Raw genomic sequence first — 8,390 nt, forward strand, 5'->3', positions numbered from 1 at the left:
CCTTTTCGACCAACAAAGCGTGCTGGATAGCCAGTCTATACTACTTTTCCTCCCTCCTTTCCTCATTGAACCATGTCCTAGATTCATGTTCCACCCCACAACACCTTTCTTTCCTCTTTGAACCAAGACCTAGATTCGACTACAGATCGAAAAAGATCCACATGCAGCTAGAGCAACGACGGTTTCAAAGAAACTTATACCTTAGGGTCGTCGGGATGTGACAAGGCGTGTGGCGGGAGGCCGGATCTGCCCACACTACATACGGCGGCGAGGAAGAAGGGGTCGGTGGCCCTCCCGCACAGACGCTGGGTGAAAGAGAACAGCGCAGCCGGCAGTGGGTTGCCTCCCTTGCCGAAGGCGATAGAGTTAACGCTGCACCTCCTCCCCTTCCTGGTGCAACGGGATACAGACGCCTCCTTCACCAGCTGTGAGGGGGGATAGAGACAAGAGGCCAACACAGACTTGTTTAGATCTGGTGAAGAGAGGGTGAGAGACTTTGAATATAGCAAACCCTAGCAAATGAACGCCGAGCCTCCAGCGTGTAACATATATGTATTGCGGCGAGCGTGTGGAGAGTGCAAACCCTAGCGAACAAGCGCTGAGGCTCCCGCTTATGTATATACTAATGTAGTACGGACTGATCTCCGGTGCCTTCACTCCATCTGCTTTTGGCTGTATGATAGGTGAGCCAGCCACATTTTGGGCCCACCTGTCATAAACCCAAAGGCAGGTGCACTAAGTCAATGAAGCTGCGTCCATATAGTACTCTCGTGTGTATACGACTAATATATAGTGGAGTGGTTTTCTTATTCTCTCCATAACAATCGTTTTAAATTGTGTAAGTACGAAACGAAACTCTTTATTTAATGCATAGAGGGAGTACTACTTCCGATGAACTAACGATCCACGCCCACGCGTCCTGGTCGCACTTCTTGTCCTTCACGTGTGGTACACTACCCTCCCTTAAGTGAACAACCACACGAGCGCCAAATTATCGGAAACGTGTGAGAGTGTGTACAAATAAAGAATTTTAATTTCAATTATCGAAAAGGTTTGAGAGTATTACAAAGTTTGACTTCAGTCAAATCTAATATGCGGAGTAAATAAAAATGGAGGGCTACTACGTCCATCCGGGTTTTTAGTCCACACCATTTTTTAAATCAAAGTTAATAGCTGGACAGATAAAATTACAGGGGAGCTAGAGACAAAGTTGCGAGAAGGCTTAGAAATCAATACAAAACTTATGCTCTTAGTACCAACGTCGATCCTTCTTCGAGGAAACATTTGGTTCATAGCCAATTGTGTGATAAAATTGCACCAACCTGAAAGACGACTGCGTCTCCAACGCAACCAAGGTGAACTGACGAAGGATATCATCTTTGTGCGTAACAAGCAAAGAGCACTGATGGAAGACAACTTGTTTTTCATTGAAAATCGATCAGCTTCACCAGCCGACGCAACCATGAGGCACGACCATGAGCATCGATAGGTCATCGTGGTGATGCATCATCCATTTGGCATCAAGTTTGGGTGAGGCACCTATGAAGTTCGACAAATCCTCACTATGGTCTGTTTCTTCTCAGTAATCAAGCTCAAGGAAGGAAGAACCACGTGGCAGAGGACAGTGAGGCGGAACAACAATGGCCAAGCAATTTTGTGCAGTTCCACTAAAATTGAGGAAGACATGCCTGGGTATGGAGACACGCATCGCTGTTTCCAAAAATTAAAAAAGGGTTAATGAAAAGTACACCAACAAACAGAAGCATCATAATTATATCTTATTGGGAACTAAACCAGGATACCCAAGAAAAAAAGCATTTCTTCATTTAACCAGTGATAGTACTACCACCATATGGACAATGACCGCACAACCACCATGTACTTTTTGTCGAAACAACATGTATACCTCCACTGAGGCATAAATCAGGACAACTTTTCGAGTGGCATTTCCTCTATAATAGTACTAGTAGGTGATGTTGGACCAACCGACGAACCCTAGTTACAATGGATGGGGAGCTGGGGAGTAGTCGCATAGAAGAAAACCCGCACGCAGCGACCTGGGGAGCTGGACCAGTACAAGAAGTTATACCTCAGGTGGGCGAGATGCCGCTTAGGCGGGCGGGCGGGATCTGCCCACACGACGACAGTGAACAAGGGCACGGAGGATCTTCGTCCGCGCCAGTGCCGGCTCCGAGAGGATGGTGCGCATCGGCTCCCCCCGTCACCGACGGCGACAACGTCAACGCTGCACCTCCTCACCTCCCGCAGCGAACGGGATTCGGCCGGATCTGTGACCACCGGTGAGGAGAGAGATAGACTGGACACTGTCATCTTGTTTTGATATGGAGAGGGTGAGAGAGCGAGACGCGAGAAACTCTATCAAACAAGAGGCTATAATGGAGTAAAAAATCTCTCTATAGCAGTGGTTTTAAATAGAATACGCGCGTTCCTGGAAAAAAGAAACAAAAACTGGCGAACATTTTTTAAGGGTCTGTCTAGGACACATCTAGATGTGACATAGTTATGTCACATCTAAGTTGATGTCCACTCTGTTTGTGGTCTATTTTTTTTGTCCTAGTTTTTTTTTGTTTCTTGTTGCTACATTATATACTTGTGGGAGCTTAGATGTGATATCCTTAAATAACATCTAGATGTGAATTGGACAAACTAATTTTCTAACGTACCAAGAAAGAAAACTCGATCAAAAACACGCACCCGCTTCCAGGTCGCGAGAGTCGTCACGCACACACACATAGACATAGACATGCATATCCGTGTTTACGTAAAATTCCATTTCCATGTCCATCTCCAATCATATTTGTCCAATTGGCACATTATTTACGTTGTTAATTATATACGCAGCAATATTAACGTACAGCATCTCTTGTTTGCGCACGTCCGGACCGCTGCCACGACCGGTCCTGACCAGCCCGAACCCTCTTCATCACCCGCGCGTGCTTCCCGCCCGAAACGGTCAGTGCCGCATTCATGCCCGGCCAGAGCGGACGCGACCTCTCACTGGCGCCGGCATTGAAGCGGCGCGCCGGCCGAGAAAGCGTTGCCCGCGCCGCTTCCGGGTGCATGTGGCTGCTCCGCGTTCAAAGGTCGCAATAGCCGGCTACAACATGCATGTAAAAAATTTTGGGAGTCCGTGCTACAGCTAGTTGTCCTCCCCCAACTCGTCAATCTCTTCCAGTAGTGCTAGTAGTACTCCATGGCGCGATCCATCAACAAGCAGGCGGGAAAGTTATCGTATACTCGGTTTGCGGTGAGTGGCATGCCGAGCGACCGTGTGGGGTCGAGCCGTGGAGGAGGGTGAGACACGAACACGACAGACGTGATTTAAACGTTGGTTTTGCTCGATGGCGCGATCCAACGAAACGAAACATTGGTTTCTCTCCGTTTCCATTTTTTCTCTGGAAAAACGGAAACTTTCCACTCCATTTTCATTCCTATTCCAAGGTTGCCCCGTTACAACATTCCATCAAATACAAAGGAAAACTAACACGCATGCTGATGCATCTCAATGATTCATAGATCATAGCCAATATTTACTTCACAACTAAAGAAAAAAGTTGTGAGAGCGTGTACGAAAGAAAAACTGCTGATGGGGTCACTACGACTTAAACCCTAAACCCTAAACATGATTTAATTCCCTGGCCAAGTAGAACCTGTCAAAGGAAAGACGGCTGGCACCCTCGAATCATACGATGCTTTTGTGTAGTTCCACTAAAACCGACCTGAGCATCCTAGATGGCAAAGATATTGAAGAAGTGTGATTAGAATAATAGTACTGGCACTAGTTCATGAGACATAAACTCATCACAAGTAGAAGCCGGTAGAAGTAGAGAAAGATCGACATGGAGATGGAGCTACGGCAGTGGAGCAAGCCGGCTCCAAAAGGAAGATGGACTACCTGGGATGTCGGGCTGTAGCCAGAAGGGCGGTTGGGACGCGACATCGGCCCAAACCGCGGTGACCCCGATTGGGACGCACCGACTGTGGGTTTTCTCCCTCGCCGATGTCGACCGCGTCTACGTAGAACATTGTTCCCTTCCCCCAGCTGCGGGGTCAGGACCGTTGTTCTATGCTTGTGAAGAGAGCAACCTTAGCAAGAAGGCTTGTAGCTTAGGCTCCTGCTAGTGTATATATAGTGGTTTTCTTTTTCTCTTCATATCAACCATTTTATATTGCGTACGTGTCATTCAAGAGCGAAATGATGGTTGCTTCTTCTGACTAACTTACTGTGTGATTTGACTGCTCCTTAGTGGCCCCTACACGTACTCCCCCTACGTGTATGCAACAGTCACACGTACACATGGACGCAAAAACACGCACGACGCCCTAATGCATGCATGTCCGAGCACACGACGGAACACACACGGTCACGCTAAGTGCTCAACCTACACATGCATGCACACACATACTCAGTCAGGGTGAGCTAGTGACCGTATAAACACCGGAATATATATATATTGAGTGCAATGAGCGTATTATGAAGTCCACTGACCATATTTTTACAAATATACAGTGACAAACAGTGTATTTATCTCATTTGAAATTAATCCATATTAACCGGAGAGGAGGCAGTATGGACTAGCATTACTTGCGCGCGGTGGCTCGCAGGACACGGAGAAACTTTTGACTAATGCAAGCTCTCCCTTGCTCAGGTGGTGGACGTGCAACAGTTAATTCGGTGTCAGATTGCCAGAAGCATACACTATACTACTAGTGCTACTATTGTTCGACTTCCCGAATAGGCGAACAGCCAAGCGCAAAGTTTACTAATATAGTCTATAAGGGTACGTACTATACTAGTACTAGGAACCGAATGGAGGAGCGTCTGCACTCTTATTATAATTTTAAAATGTGATAAAGCAATCTTCAACACATTTGGTTCTCTTCGAGGGTTCTCCCATGTGATAATGGAAGTTGATTGCATGGAACACTTGCCACAATTCTCGCTTAATTCTGGCTCATATCTTGTTACAAATAGTAGCGCTCGGTAATATTTCCTCTTTTTTTGTTATTCAGCATGTAAACAGGTCAGCAAACCTTGCGGCGCATCTTCGTGTGAACCGTGCTTGCTGCACTTTGAATGTGGCCGAGAGCTGGCTTGATGAAATACCTTGCTTCCTACTTCTTTTTTTGCGGGGTACCTCGCTTCCTAGTGACCAGTGTCTTGGCTGATTGTCCTAAGAATGCTTATATATGAATAAAGCTCTCTCATTTACCCGCAAAAAAGATTGAGCCATATTAACTGGAAAGGAGGGAGTATGGACTAGCACTACTTTTTGGTGTGTCCCGTCAACTCACAGAACGAGGAGAAGCTTGCAGGACAAGGTGAAGCTTGCTTACGCCTTTTGACTAATGCAACCTACCCTCGGTGGACATGCATCAGTCCATTCGGTGTCAGATTGTCAGAGGCATACACTGTAGTACCCAACATGTGGAGTACCATCATTGTTCGACTTCACGAAGAGGCGAAGAGCCAAGCGCAGTAGTACGAGTAGTACTACTACTAGAACCGCATGGTGGAGCGTTTGTACTCTTATTTATTTTTATCTCTGATAAAGTACACGTTTATTCCGGAGAAGGGTGGAAAACGGCAGCCCAACATGTAATGAATGATATCGATCAACCAACCATGCTCGAATATATCTTGGCCTCCATGCGAACCCGTCTGGGTGTTCTCACTCCTCATCTCTCTCAAGGAATGGCAGGTTGGCACTTTGCCGTCAATTGAGATCAGTTTGCTCACACTCCTGTCCCACATGTCAGTGATATGCCAAGAGGAGGTGCGTTGACCGACTGGCCATACACGTACTTGGTTTTGAACCTTCATACTACTCCTCCCTCCGTCACAGTTTACAGGGCGCGCTTCATTATGATGCATTTCTCTCAATGCATTTCCACCACCAGAGAGACTTTAGACGCGTTTGGTTTAATTCTCAATTAATTAGGGCATGGTAACCGCAATCAAGTCCACAATTTTCTCTCCATGTAACTACGGAGTGGAGTAAGTGCATGCATGTGTGTACCCGGGGTGGAAGCACTGCATGCATGTGTGTACGCATTATTCCCTCTACTAGTAATAGACGCCGTGCTATAACTACCAATGCTATTTTGTTAGGCCGATAGCTAGTCGCCTTGGTCCCACAAATCTTTTTTCTTTTTTCTGAAGCACGCTGTATAAACAGTGACGGATGGAGTAGTATGAGCGGATTCAAAGAAGAGCGTATTGATGGTTGCTTCTTCAGAGCAACTTACAGTGGGAAATGTGGGGCTTATGATTTGACTGCTTATTACTCACTATTAATGCGGCGCAACGACCGGGCTGAGTCTCCCATGCGGTTGTGCACTACCCCCTCGGTTCTTAAATATACTCCGGAGTATATTTGTCTTTCTAGAAATTTCAACGAGTGACTACTCAAATATTTGTCTTTTTAGAGATTTCAAATGGACTGGCACATACGGATGTATATACATATTTTAGAGTGTAGATTCTCTCATTTTGCTCCGTATGTAGTCACTTGTTGAAATCTCTAGAAAGACGAATAGAATATTTAGGAACGGAGGGAGTACACATAGAAGCAAAATGAGTGAATCTACACTCTAAAATATGCCCGTTTGAAATTTGTAAAAAGACAAATATTTAGGAACGAAGGAGTATAATTTTGTGCATGGCACATGCACCCGGATGATGAAGAGGCTTCTGGCAATGCTATCAAGCTTCCATCATTTGTTTACATAATTGACGTACTATACAAATAATTTTCCAGCGAGACATGAAATTGTACAATGGTGTGAGCTTTCAGCTTCTGTTTCGCGTGTCTTGCATCGATGCTCTTTCGGAAACAATAAAAAACTAACTTCCTTGCTAATGCATGTCAATTATTAGCAGATCAGAGCTAATAATTACATCACAACTGAAGACAGAGTTGTGAGAAGGTGTTAAATTAATATTGATCCATGCTTTCATTGGCAGCAACGTCCCCCCAGCTCTGTCTAAATCAACAAGGCATGTTGGGAAAAAAGTAGTTGTCTGGAGCATGCAACATTCCGATCATTTTGTGCAGTTCCACTAAAATAGAGCTGAGCGTCCCTGTTCCAAAGATATTAAGTGTGATTACGATAATAGAGGACTGCTGATGAAACAATAAACGCATAAATAGAAGCCGGTCGCCTTTGCAGTCTCTCTTAAGACTAACTAGTTGGAGAAGATTAGGCTCGGAGTTGGATGAGGAGGATAGAGCAAAACAAATCTCCCTTTGTGCAGTCGCACTGAAATGTAGAGACGTTGCCCATGTGACACTTTAGTACAACTGCACAAAAAACTCTTAAGAAAAAAGTGATTTGTGCAGTTCACCAAAAGGTCGCAATAGCAACGAGGTGAAATGGATAGCCCTGTTTGCAAAAAAGAGGTAGAAAGGAAACAATTACTGGCCAATAACAGTTGATGACACATGCGATGACAAAAAAGAAGCATATTCCTTGCCCTAAGGGAAGATAAAACACGGTTGTGTTTGTCTAAAACGGTGTGAGGACGAGAATGCAATATGGAAAGTACGCTGGACGAGCTACGTTTTGGGCAAAGAACTATGGAAGATCCACATGCAGCGACGTGGGAAGACGGGAAGTGGAGCAAGGCCGGAGGGGATACCTGGAGGTCATTGGGATGTAACTAGGTGAGCAGCGGCAGGCGGAATCTGTGAGCAGGTGGCGTAGGCCCTGCCGCGCCGGAGCTTGGTCAAAGAGAACGGCGTGTACCGTAGATCAGGACGTGTTGCCTCGGTGCCGTCGAACAGAGAAACGATGCACTTCCTTCCTTTCCCCCGGCGGACGGGATGCGACCGGATCAGTGACCAACGGTGAGAGAGAGAGAGAGAGGCCACCGCACTCCCTTTCCCCCAGCGGACGGGATGCGGCCGGATCAGTGACCAACGGTGAGAGAGAGAGGCCACCGCAGCCTTGTGTGAGATACTCTGAAGAGCGACAAACCAGGCACGCAAGGCTCCGTTGTATATAGTGAGCGGACTACCTTTTTCTCCATAAAAATCATTTTATATTCTGTGTACGTGCCATTGAGCGCTATAACTTTATTTAAAAATAACGCGGCAACGCGTCAAGTCGAACTTTGTTTCGTGCAGGCATGGTACACGACCTCCCTAGGTAAACAACCACTACATGCGTTCAAATTAGCACGTGGGCTGCCATTTCGTAAAGAAATGAGCTCCACCGTGTACCCGCGCAGGTGTGGCTGGGCACGAAGCGTGAGTACGTGCACGATGCACCTATTCTCTTCTTGTATACGTACACCACCTACGTGGGGTTGTGTGAGAGAGATACAAACCTAGAGAGATATGGTGTGTGGGTTCTTGAGAGTTTTG

Source organism: Triticum dicoccoides, chromosome 3B (assembly GCF_002162155.2).
Source record: "Triticum dicoccoides isolate Atlit2015 ecotype Zavitan chromosome 3B, WEW_v2.0, whole genome shotgun sequence".
Taxonomy (NCBI): Eukaryota; Viridiplantae; Streptophyta; class Magnoliopsida; order Poales; family Poaceae; genus Triticum; species Triticum dicoccoides.